The 12,587-nt window shown below is 46.2% G+C and overlaps 1 protein-coding gene across 6 annotated transcripts in view; it reads left to right on the forward strand.

Moving 5' to 3' along the window:
• The window catches only part of TRAF3 (TNF receptor associated factor 3), a 133,988-nt gene that overhangs the window by 24,885 nt on the left and 96,516 nt on the right, over positions 1–12,587 (forward strand). The gene's annotated exons all lie outside the window — the stretch shown is intronic.

The following is a 12,587-nucleotide window of genomic DNA, read 5'->3' on the forward strand; positions in this document are numbered from 1 at the left end:
CCTTTCCATCTTAGCATCTCATGAGCATAATTCAGAATCCACAGTTTGATGGGCGTGTGCGGATTCCACTCAGTTCATGAATTAATTCCCATAGTGTAGCCCAGTTCCAGTCCAAGTGTTAGCACTTCTTTTCTTGTTGTTTTGTTTTGTTTTGTTTTATTTTTGAGGCAGAGTCTCTCTCTGTCGGTCAGGCTAGAATGCAGCAGTGCAATCTTGGCTCACTGCAACCTCCACCTCCCAGCTTCAAGCAATTCCCCTGCCTCAGCCTCTCGTGTAGCTCAGACTACAGACATACGCCACCATGCCTGGCTAATTTTTGTATTTTTAGTACAGATGGGGTTTCTCCATGTTGGCCAGGCTGGTCTCGAACTCCTAGCCTCAAGGGATCCGCATGCCTCAGCCTCCCAAAGTACTGGAATTACAGGCCGGGCTACCGCGCCCAGCTGAGCACTTCTTGTCTCATAGTCTTCTGCTAAGTATTTGCTTCTGTCAGCTGCCAGGCAGCGATAGTTTTCACATTTATTTGTGGTTGTCCTCCAGAACTTGGCCTTTAGTGTGGTATGTGTAGGATTTTGTTGATTCCAAGGGAGGGTAAAAAAAATGCTGTGATCCCCAGAACCTAGAATGGCTGGGGTATTTTGTCTCTGAGGAATTTAATAACATTTTGTGGTCATTGCTGGAATCTTCCCAGACTCCTTTGATGGAAAGTAGGGACTCCAAGGGGAACTCCTGACTGGGCTTGTAGGCTGCCTTCTCAGAGTCTTACTTTATTAGTGGTTTATTTCTCTTGATGGCCTACTAGAGATGACTGGAACAACTGAGGCCACCACCCCATACCATTTCTATCAGTGAAGACCCTGGGAATGCAGATTGGGAGGGAGTTTTAAGGAGCTCCTGGGGTTCTGATGCCCTGCTGGACTAGGAGCCTCCGGTCTAGTGGAAGCAGCACGCTTCCTTCCCCTCCAAGGGCCCCCGTGCTTTAGGAATGCAGGCTCCCAGGCTCTGCCTCAGACCTGCTGACTCACAGTCTGCTCTCCTCAAGGCTATTAGGGGATTGTCGCATTCACTTAAGTGTGAGAAGCACCGTGCAGGCTTTGGCTGAGAGAGTCGGAGTTCTTACCTTGCCTTTCTTTCTTCTTTCCCAGAGGCGTGAACTTGACCAAGTTACTTGGCCTTTCTGAGCCAGGACAGCAGCACATAAAGCGAGTATGATAGTGCAGGCCCCAATTCCTCAGCCACAATGCTGAAACCCGAGAGCCTCTGAAAAATGGAATGCTTTGTATTGATTTGGTGCCACTTGACCTGAACTTACGGGAGGCTATTTATGATCTCTATTTTGCTTAATATGAATATTTTATTATTTTACCACAGACTATTAGCATGTTTCCTTTTCTTTTTCTTTTGTTTTGAGACAGAGTCTTGCTCTGTTGCCCAGGCTGGAATCAGTGACGTGATCAAAGCTCTCTGCAGCTTCGAACTTCAGAGCTCAAGTGATCTTCCCACCTCAGCCTGTCACGTAGCAAGGACTACAGGCTCGTGTCACCACAGCCAGCTGATTTTTTAATTTAATATTTTATAGAGAAAGGATTCTCACTTTGTTATGCAGGCTGGTCTCAGACTCCGAGACTCAAGTAATCCTCCCACCTTGGCCTCCCAAAGTGCTGAAATTATAGGCATAAGCCACCATGCCCAGGGAATTAGTGTGTTTTCTTATGGGTACTGCCCCAGACTTCCCTGGGAGGGTTACATAGTATATAATATATACCTACAATATTTCCTTTCTAAAATTAAAAAAATTCTGAACTCTGAAACACATCTGGCCTCAGTTTCGTATAAGGATTGTGGTGCTGTAGATACCCAGCTTATAGGTAGGTCCGTATGTGCCATGTTAGTATGTCAGTATGTGTAGAAAACTCTTGGCAGTTAGCAGACACCCAACAAATGCAGCTATTTTTCTTTTTTCGTTTTGAGACAGTGTTTCTGTCGTCCAGGCTGGAGTGCAGTGGTACAATCACAGCTGACTGCTGCCTTGATTTCCTGGCCTCAAGTGATTCTCCCATGTCAGATTCCCAAAAAAAGTGTTTTTTTTGTTTGTTTGTTTTTTGTTTTTTTTGAGATGGAGTCTTACTGTGTAGCCCACGCTGGTCTTGAACTCCTTCCTAGTGATCCTCCTACCTTGGCTCCCAAAATGCAAGTGCTGGGATTGCAGGCATGAGCCATTGCACCTGGACTCAGTCTTTTGTGTTTTGTTTTGTTTTGTTTTTTAGAAACCATTTAAAGACATTTCAAGCCAACAGGAGAAGCTGTGTTAGAAGGTGGCTGTATTAGTCCATTCTGATGTTGCTGTGAAGAAATAGCCGAGGCTGGACGTGGGGGCTCACACCTGTAATCCCAGCACTTTGGAAGGCTGAGGCGGGTGGATCATGAGGTCAGGAGTTAGAGACCAGCCTGGCCAAGATGGGTGAAACCCCGTCTCTATTAAAAATACAAAAAAATTAGCTGGGCATGGTGGCAGGTGCCTGTAATTTCAGCTACTTGGGAGGCTGACGCAGGAGAATGGCTGGAACCTGGGAGGTAGAGGTTTTAGTGAGCACTTTGGGAGGCCGAGGCGAGTGGATTGTGAGGTCAAGAGATCGAGACCATCCTGGTCAACATGGTGAAACCCCGTCTCTACTAAAAATACAAAAAATTAGCTGGGCATGGTGGCAGGTGCCTGTAATCCCAGCTACTTGGGAGGCTGAGGCAGGAGAATTGCCTGAACCCAGGAGGTGGAGGTTGCGGTGAGCCGAGATCGCGCCATTGCACTACAGCCTGGGTAACAAAAGTGAAACTCCGTCTCAAAAAAAAAAAAAAAAAAGAAAAAAAAAAAGAAACAAGGTTTAATTGACTCACAGTTTAGCATGGCTGGGGAGGCCTCAGGAATCTTACAATCATGGTGGAAGGGGGAGTAAACACATCCTTCTTCACATGGTGGCAGGAAGGAGAAGTGCTGAGCAAAGAGGGAAAAGCCTCCTATAAAACCATCAGATCTTGTGAGAACTCACCATCACGAGAACAGGATGGGGGAAACTGCCCCTGTGATCCAATTACCTCCCCCGAGGTTCCTCCCATGACATGTGGGGATTATGGAAACTGTAATTCAAGAGGAGATTTGGGTGGAGACACAGCCCTATCAGTGGCTTATGCTCCTGGCTTGGCCTCTTGGCAGGCTTTTTATAGAAGGGGTGGGATCCTTTTTGGGCATGAAGGATGTGTTCCTTAGAATTATGGTCTTGGAATGTCAGCTCTCAGCTTCTTGTTTTTCTTTTCACCCAGATGGTGCACAGAAGGAGGCAGCTTGAGGTGAGATGGTGGCTAAGTGCTGAGCGCTGGAGGCAGGCCGCCTGGTCTGAGTGACCCTGGGTCTTGGACAATTAACTTCTGCATGTCTCAGTTCTTTCACGTAGAAATAGGGATAATGGTGCCTACCCCCTACCCGCTGGAGGTGTGAGATGGAAAACGTTTAGCATAGTAAGCTCAATAAAATTTAGCAGCTTGAGTTGTTGAGGACTGTAATGGAAGTTAAGTGGGCCAGAAGAGAATATTCTTCTTCTTCTTCTTCTTCTTCTTCTTCTTCTTCTTCTTCTTCTTCTTCTTCTTTTTTTTTTTAAGAGACAGGGTCTCACTCTGTTGCTTTGGCTGGACCCAAGCTCCTGGGCTCAAGTGATCCTCCTGCTTCAGCCTCCTGAGTAGCTGGGACTATAGGTGTGCACCCTGCACCCAGCCAGAAGTGGAATATTCTTGCTGAGCTGGGCTCAGAGCTGGAGCTGGTAGCCGGTTCTGCTCGCTTACAGAATTGTACTCTGTGGTTTCTGATCTCTCTCAGCCTCTGTCCTTCGCTTGCAAGCATCTGATGACTGCTGCATGTACCATAAAAACATGCAAAGATTTAATTCTTGCCTTAAAGGAGGTGACCCTATGAAACTGACTAAAAGAAAAAGTTGGGCCATGTATAGTGGCTGGTGCCTGTAATCCCAGCACTTTGAGAGGCTGAGGCCAGAAGATCACTTGAGCCCAGGAGTTTGAGAGAGAAGTCATGTGTTTGACTTGTATGTGTCTGTACAGACTCCCTTTTCTCTGTGGAGACTTAGAATCTTCAGTTCTCTGGAGCATTCTTCAGAGTCCCTTGTTCCATGACTGACCTTGGCTAGGAAAATAATTGGGCCGCTTTTGGTGCAGAGCAGATGAGAATAATTACTATGTCCCAGTTTTCCACTGTGAGGCCACCATAGCGACAGAGGACACTGGATGTGTGACTTGGACCCTTTCATAGGGCCAATAATGCAATATTCTGAAGCAGCCTTTTCTTTTTTTATTCTTTGAGATAAGACCACACTCTGTTGTCCAGGCTGGAGTGCAGTGGCATGATCTCAGCTCACAGGAGCATCAACCTCCTAGGCTCAAGTGATCCTTCCACCTCAGCCTCCCAAATAGCTGGAACTACAGGTGCAAGCCACCTCACTGGATAATTTTTGTATTTTTTGTTGCAGAGACAGGATTTTGCTGTATTGCTCAGGCTGATCTCCCAACTCCTGGCCTCAAGCAGTCCTCCTGCCCCAGCATCCCAAAGTGCTGGAATTACAGGCATGAGACATCACACTCAGCCCTGTTCTTAATACCTGGTTTTTGTGGTCCTTTTAATCTAAAATTCATATGAATTTGGAGTTCTGCTGTATGATATATAATGCATAATATATGTTCTAATTTTGTAAACCTCTAAAAGTCTTTCTGTGCACTAAAATTGATCCTCCAGGACAGTAAGATATGCCAGTGGTTCCCATCTATACCAACATATTTTGAGGAACACAGGGAAAGATTCTGACCTTCTTGGATGTAGAAGAATTTGTATTGTGATTGACACATGTTAATGCCTTAATTACTTGTCTTCAGTTTTCTTTCCTTTTGGCCCTTAGTGGAATATATTTGTTCTATGTGTATATTTGGTGCCCTTTGGTTTAGATAATTTAGATAATTGGCAACTAGTTTTGATCTGATTATCAGACATTTCACCCTGGACACCCCATCACCGTTCCCATCACGGGGGAGATTTGCTGGATGCTGCTTTTCTAGTGTATGCTCTTCTTAGATGGGGAGGAAAAACTTAAAACCTCAAAAACTCTGTGGTAAACTGATGTGGGAATCTGATACTAAAAGTGTCTCAAGTGATTTAAAGTGTGTAAGAGTTACTCGCTTTTCTGTGGAGAGCGATGTGCATAAAGACAGTGGCAGGTGGAAGAAAATGTCCCGATGAGACCCTCACTGCCCTCGGTGTGTGGATTGCGGGGTGCTGGGGGCCCCTTGCGTAGAGCCTCACCGCCGGACTCCAAGCCCTCCGTGGCAGCTGCTGTGGCTGAGTCCTCGGGGCCCAAGACTGCTGTTGAGTTTTCCCTGCCGATGAGCAGGGATGCACCAGGGAGCCCTCGACTGCAGCTGCCTCCGCGATTCTGTCCAGTTTTACATGGGGAAAGAACACTCCGCCCGGCTGCATTTTCCTGTGTCCGGTTGAAATGAAGAGGTTAGTCAAGTCTTCTCTCAGCTAGAGCAAGAGGCAGCCTTCCAGAGATTGTCCGGTTTAGACCCAGGCTCTTCAAAGGAAATGCCAGCATGTTTTGATGTCATGGTCCGAAACCTCACTAGGATGGTTTCTGTGTGTACATGCCTGTTTTAGTTTCACTAGAGGATGTCATTTGGTCTAGTTTTTAAATGAGTGTTTGAAACTTAACTAAATTTGCTTCCTGTTTCCTTGGTTATAGTTACGTGGAAAGATCACTTGGTCTGGGACAGTGGTTCGCATCCGGAGATGGAGTTGGTTGGCGGGGGCAGTGCAGTTTTGTCCCCAGGGGGCATTTTGCAATGTCTGGAAGCCTTCAGGAGTGGGGTGGGGATGCTGCTGCCGTCGGTGGGTGGAGTCAGGGATGCTGTGAACGTCCTGCCTTGCTCAGCACGCCCCCACAACAAAGAGTTTTCTGGTTCAGAATGTCAGTAGTACCGAGGTTGAGAAACCCTGGCTTGGAAGTTGTTCATTCGCGATACTCTTTTCTTGATTTCTAGTGAATGTATGACTGTTAAGGTTTTATGTTTTTATAAGGTGAGGTACTTTCTACAGAAATTGAGTCTTTAGTCATTGGACAGCAGAGGGCACTTCGAGGCTAGAGTGCCTCATAGGGAGGCCCGGAAGTCCATCAAGCCAGTCTGGATAAACCCTTCCCAAGATGCAATAGTTTATATCAAAACTTCTGTTAGTAGAATGGGAATTTTTGAGTAGATACCATTAGAAAAATAAAATAATTTTCCAGCTGTGGTTCCCAAGTTCCCCAAACTTAGACCTTTAGCCCAAGCTGCCACTTGAGCTTCAGCTTCGGACCTGCATGTTTATTTAACAACTATTGCGTCCTTTGTATGTGCTGGGCACCCTCCTGCGTGCCAGCACATGGCAGGAAATGATGATCTGGGCAGCTCCCTGTGGTCATGAGGACTGTGTTCTAAGACAGTCCTTGAAGACAGACAGCGAAGTCCATGTGCTGATTCCAGAAGAATAGAGGGGGCCTGGTGGGGCTGGGGACAAGTCAAGAGTGGAGTACTTCACTTAGCTGGTCTCAGAGGGGCTTGCAGTCCTGGGCCTGCAGGACGAGGAGCTGTTTGGTCCATAGGCCTTGAGAGGGAGTGAATGGGGCATGACTGGGGCCACTGGGTTTTTTGCTTGAATGACACCTAACCTGTCCCCGGTGGAGCTCTTGATTTCTCCCTACCCTCATCCAGTTGCCAAAAGACTGGGGAGCATTTCTTGGTCCCTCTTATTCTCTCACAGTCTGTCCTTGGTGCTCATCTCTGCTTCCTGCTTTCCCACGTTCCTGGTCCCCAGCCCAGGCAAGCCCTCTGTTGATGCCAGTGGCCCCTAACTTATCTGTCCACTTCACCCCAGTTCTCTACAGGTCCTTCTCCATGCAGCTGTCAGAGAGGTCTTTGAAACATAAGTGGTCTCCTGCCCTTCCCTAGAAACCCTTCACAGCCTCTGACTGCATTCAGTGCACCCCACATTCCTCCTGACGAGCCCTTGTGTCTCCCTCCTGCCCAAGCTCCAGCCTCAGGAGCCTCCCTGCCCAGGAGGCTGTGACTGTTCCCTCTGGACACTGCCTGTCCTGCCTGCTGCCTTATCCTCCTTTCTCATTCTCCCCATACCTCCGCCTGGAGTCCTGTCGCCTGTGTTCTACAGTTTCCTCCTTTAGCCATCTCCACAGGGCCGTGTCCTTTTCTACTGGCTATCTTTATTTTCTTTTCTTGTATAGATGGGGTCCTGCTATGCTGCTCAGTTGGTCAAGCAGTCCTCCCACCTTGGCCATCTTTAGATGAGAAATCACTCACCTGTGCTGCCCTTCACGTGGAGGAGGGGTGGATGATTCACAGGGACCCGCCCTCCTTCCCGCAGAGTTGGGGTTTTTGTGTAGGGGATTTTTCCGTCAGTTATTTTTTCCTCACCTTTCAGAGTATTAAAAGAACTAAGCCATTTGTAGTGAGGTATGAGGGCAGTGGGCACACCTCCAGGGGAGCTCCGTTATCCCTACAGCTGGCAAATGTTCCACCCTGTTTTCATGACGAGCAGAAAGGCCAGCACATGTGGATGTTGTTAGTAAGCTTTTGAGGTAGAGCAGGGTGAGTTAGTTGGCCTTTTTATGAAAAAGGAAATGGAAAAGTAGCACCATGGTCTTGGCATAATGACTCCAACATGCAAATCAGCACTGGAAGGAAGTTGAGGCAGCATGCCTGTATGCTCCGCTAGTCCTAAAGACACATCTGATACCAGTGAAAGCTTGTTTTGTTAGATGTGAAAGAATGCATGGAAGGAGTGCATGCTCCAGGTGTTTATAACTGTATGTTTCTTTGGCTGTCGTTTTGGATGGACAGGGTGTGGGAGGGGAGGACACAGAGAGTCACTCTGGCCATGTCCCTGGTTTGCCACTGGAGCATTTGTAGGTTCCCCAGTGGAAGACAGATGTGATAGAAGAACTGGACCAGGCCGGGCGCAGTGGGTCACGCCTGTAATCCTAGCACTTTGGGAGGCCGAGGTGGGTGAATCACTTGAGGTCAGGAGTTTGAGACCAGCCTGGCTAACACGGTGAAACCCATTTCTGCTAAAAATACAAAAAAAGTAATTGCCAGGCATGGTGGCACATGCCTGTAATCCCCAGCTACTTGGGTGGGTGAGACAGGAGAATCACTTGAACCCGGGAGGTGGAGGTTGCGGTAAGCGGAAATCGTGCCACTGCATTCCAGCCTGGGTGACAGAGCAAGACTCTGCCTCAAAAAAGAAGAAGAAGAAGAAGAAGAACCACACTAGTCAGTGCTAGAGGGCTTCCCGGGCAGTCTCTGAGAGAAGGAAATGCCTGAGAAGTTATTTATGAGGATTTGTTGGTAACAGAAAAACTTCCAAGTTGGTCTAGGAGGTGGACCCTAGATACAGACCCATTTTACAGAGCACAATGTAAATATTAAAGGCACATTTTCAATTTGGGGAAAATATTTTCTCTGACTCAAATGACCAATAACTGTTTCTTTTAATTTGATTATCTTGAGCTTGGTGATACATTGACTTTTTTTTTTTTTTTTTTTTTTTTTTTTTAAGACAGAGTCTTAACTCTGTCGCCCAGGCTGGAGTGCAGTGGTGCAATCTCAGCTCACTGCAACCTTCGCCTTCCAGGTTCAAGTGATTCTTTTGCCTCAGCCTCCTGAGTAGCTGGGATTATAGGTGTGTGCCACCACACCCGACTATTTTTTGTATTTTTAGTAGAGACGGGTTTTCACCATGTTGTCCAGGCTGAGACACCATGTTGTCTCAGGTGATCTTCCCGCCTTAGTCTCCCAAAGAACTGAGATTACAGGCGTGAGCCACTGTGCCCAGCCTAGATTGACTTTTTTAAAGCTATATGTCTCCTGGAAATGGAATGTTTCCCAAATGAGGATTATTTTTGAGCTTTATAATAAAATCTTTCGCAGCAAAGACTTTTAAAGACCATGTACACAAGAACAGATCTTTGAAGGGAAACCTCAGTCTGGCTTTTGAAAGTTGATCTGATTGAAATTAAACTGATGAAACGTATGCCATCCATGCATTACGAAAAACAAGTTCCTCAGCTACTTAAACGCTTCTTATATAAAATGCTTAAGTAAGCAATTTAAAATTTAATACACTCTACTTAAAAACTGTCCATTTAAAAGAGTCATAGATGAAGCATTTTGTATATGTTAATATTATATACAGATGATACGGAAGACAGAAATAGCTTCTCGCCTTTAAAGAACATGCGTCTCCAGAGTGGGGAGGGCAGACGCGGCAGTGTGAACTGCAGGCAGCACCTAGTGGAGTAATCTGTAATCGTGATAGTAATAGAGGCAGAAACTGAATGAGAGGATGGGACTTTGAAGCATGACATGGGAGCAGTGGTGTCTAAAACAGATTGGCAAACTGTAGGCCTAAGAATAATTTTTATGTCTTTAAAGGATTGAGAAAATAAGCAAAGAAGAATGACCCATGAAACACAATATTTATGTATGGCTCTTCATGGGAAAAAAGTCTGCTAGATCTTGGGTCAAAGGGTCAATAATGCTTTACCAAACAACAACAGCAACAAACCAAAAACTGCCATATTTGAGCAGGAGTTTTCCAAGAGGAAGAATTTTGATCTTGAGGGCGTGCAGTGAGGATGGGGCGGAACAGTGTGGCGTGGGGGGGCAGTATGGACACTGTTCATCACTCCCAGTGCGATGGGCTCTGGCGGGAACACAGGGCGGGCACAGTGTGCGGTGGGGACAGTGATCGTGGCCTCACTTACAAGTTTGAGCTGAGTTCTAGAGTGGTGAACCATCAGAAGCGTTCATTGAGGAGAATGTCAGGGTCATAAATTTGAGTTAATTGTGACAAATTGAAATTAGTATTCCACTTTTTTCTGAAATGTGCTCTCCTGAACTTACAGTTCTTCAGAAGTGATTGCAGTGTTCACAGGACACTGGCTCTGTGGTAGTCACCGTACAGATGGGCCCAGAATTCCTGACTTAAGGCTAGAGATTTATCTTTAGCTTTTCATGATGTGGGCTTATCATGATTGTTTTGATCAGCAGCAGACATCTGTGAAGTCTCGGTGATCCTATAAATTAAGGAACCTGAGAGAATCAAGGGAAACACAACAATTCTTGCTGATGTCAGAACTGTATTTCAGCTGTTAAACTTCTGCATGGAGAAGGTCTGTGTTGTCTGCTGTGTCAGCATCAGCCTACCTGGGTATGAATGTATTCTTTGGGAGATGAAATGTAGAAAAGATACCCCCAGTCCGTTAGACATTCTGGATTCCCGGAAACAGGACATCTCGGAGGGAAGAATCTTGACAGTCACTTATACCAAGAAGAAATTCTTCCAGGAGAAAGGTGGGTAAAGGTATCTTAACTTTGTATGTATACCCGGAGAAAACACATAAAAATAAAATAATTTCCCCCATTATCCCCATGCCATTAGCATCTTGGTATATAGTTTGCATCTTTTTTCAGTATGTGTGCACTTAGATCATCTTGTAAGACTCACATCCGATGTGTTACACACTTTGTATCTCACAGTGGAGTGGAGGAGCCTGATCCTCAATGGAATGCCGAATTGCCCTGTCCCCATGATTTTTGCCGGTTTGATTCTCCTCCCTGTTGCCGCAGTCTGTATTAGTGCCCTTCTGAGCAAACAATGGGCACCCTTTTTTTTTTCTTAAGAAAGACAGAGTCTTGCTACGTTGCCTCAGGCTGGAATACAGTAGCTCTTCAAAGGTGCTGTCATAATGCCCTGGATTATGGTACACTGCAGCCATGAATCCTGGGCTCAAGCAATCTCCGCCCCAGCCTCCTGAGTACCTGGGACAAGACCAGCACCAGCATATCTGGCTCTTGACCGTTCCCTCAAGCCACACCTACAAGGAGTTGTTTCCAATATGGGCTATTTTTTTTTTGTCTCATAGTGCAAAGGTGATGGTGGCAGCCTCTCAATTTGACTTTCAACTTGATCTGAAGTTGCTAAGATGGGCTGACATTGTGAGGAGGATATTGCTATGGCTGTGTGTGTGTGTGTGTGTGTGTGTGTATGTGTGTGTACAAACAATGTCTCCCTCTGTCACCCAGGCTGGAGTGTAGTGGTGCAGTTATAACTCACTGTAACCTTGAACTCCTAGACTCAAGTGATCCTCCTACCTCAGTCTCCCAAGTAGCTAGGACTATAGGCTTGTACCACCATGCCTGGCTCCCCCAACTCCCGTACAGACAGGGTCTTGCTGTGTTGCTGAGGCTGGTCTCAAACTCCTGGTCTCAAGCGGTCTTCCTGCTTCAGCCTCCCAAAACACTGGTATTATGGGAGTGAGCCACAGCACCTGCCCTGACACTGTGTATTATTGTTAACTATAGTCATCCTACAGTAGTGTAAAACACTAGAGTGTATTCCTGTCTAGCTCTCTTCCCCTTTTTCCCATCCTCCTACCCATCCTAGCCTGTGGTATCTTGTGTTTTTTACTTCTGTGAGATCAACTGTTTTTAACTTCCACATACATTAGTGAGAACATGTGGTGTTTAACTTTCTGTTCTTGGCTTATCTCACTTAATATCATGACCTCCAGTTCTATCCACATTGCTGTGAATGACAGGATGTCATTCTTTTTTATGGTTAAATAGTCCATTTTGTGTAGATACCACATTTTCTTCATCTGTTGTTGGAGACCTAGGTTGATTCCCTACCTTGTGAATAGTGCTACGATAAATATGGGGGTATAGATGTCTCTCTGATGACATGACTTCCTTCCCTTTGGATGAATTCCCAGTAGTGGGATTGCTGGATCATACGGTATGTAGCTTTTGAGGAACTTCCATACTACTCCCTGTAGTGGCTGTACTAGTTTACATTCCTACCAGCAGTGTTTAAGAGTTCCCTTTTCTCTACATCCTTGACAGCATTTGTCATTTTTGTATCTTTGATAATAGCCATTTTGACTGGGGTAAGATGATACTTCATCGTGGCTTTGTTTTGCATTTTCTTGATGATTAGTGATTTGAGCATTTTTTATGTATTTGGCTGTTTGTATGTCTTCTTCTGAGAAATGTCTGTTCAGATAATTTGCCCCTTTGCCCCCCGCCACTTTTTTTTTTTTTTGAGACAGAGTCTCACTCTGTCACCCAGGCTGGAGTGCAGTGGTGTGATCTTGGCTCACTGAAACCTTCACCTCCTAGGTTCAACTGATTCTTCTGCCTCAGCCACCCAAGTAGCTGGGACTACAGGTGTGCGTCGCCACGCCCAGCTATTTTTTGTATTTTTAGTAGAGGTGGGATTTTGCTTGGTTGGCTGGGCTAGTCTTGAACTCCTGACCTCAGGTGATCTGCCTGCCTCGGCCTCCCCAATGTGCCAGGATTACAGGTGTGAGCCACCATGCCTGGCCAATTTGCCCCCCGCCCCCTGCTTTTTTGTGTGTGTGTGTGTGGACAGTTTCACTCTTTTTGCCCAGGCCGGAGTGCAATGGCGCTATCTTGGCTCACCG

This window comes from Saimiri boliviensis, chromosome 2 (genome assembly GCF_048565385.1).
Source record: "Saimiri boliviensis isolate mSaiBol1 chromosome 2, mSaiBol1.pri, whole genome shotgun sequence".
NCBI classification, from domain to species: domain Eukaryota; kingdom Metazoa; phylum Chordata; class Mammalia; order Primates; family Cebidae; genus Saimiri; species Saimiri boliviensis.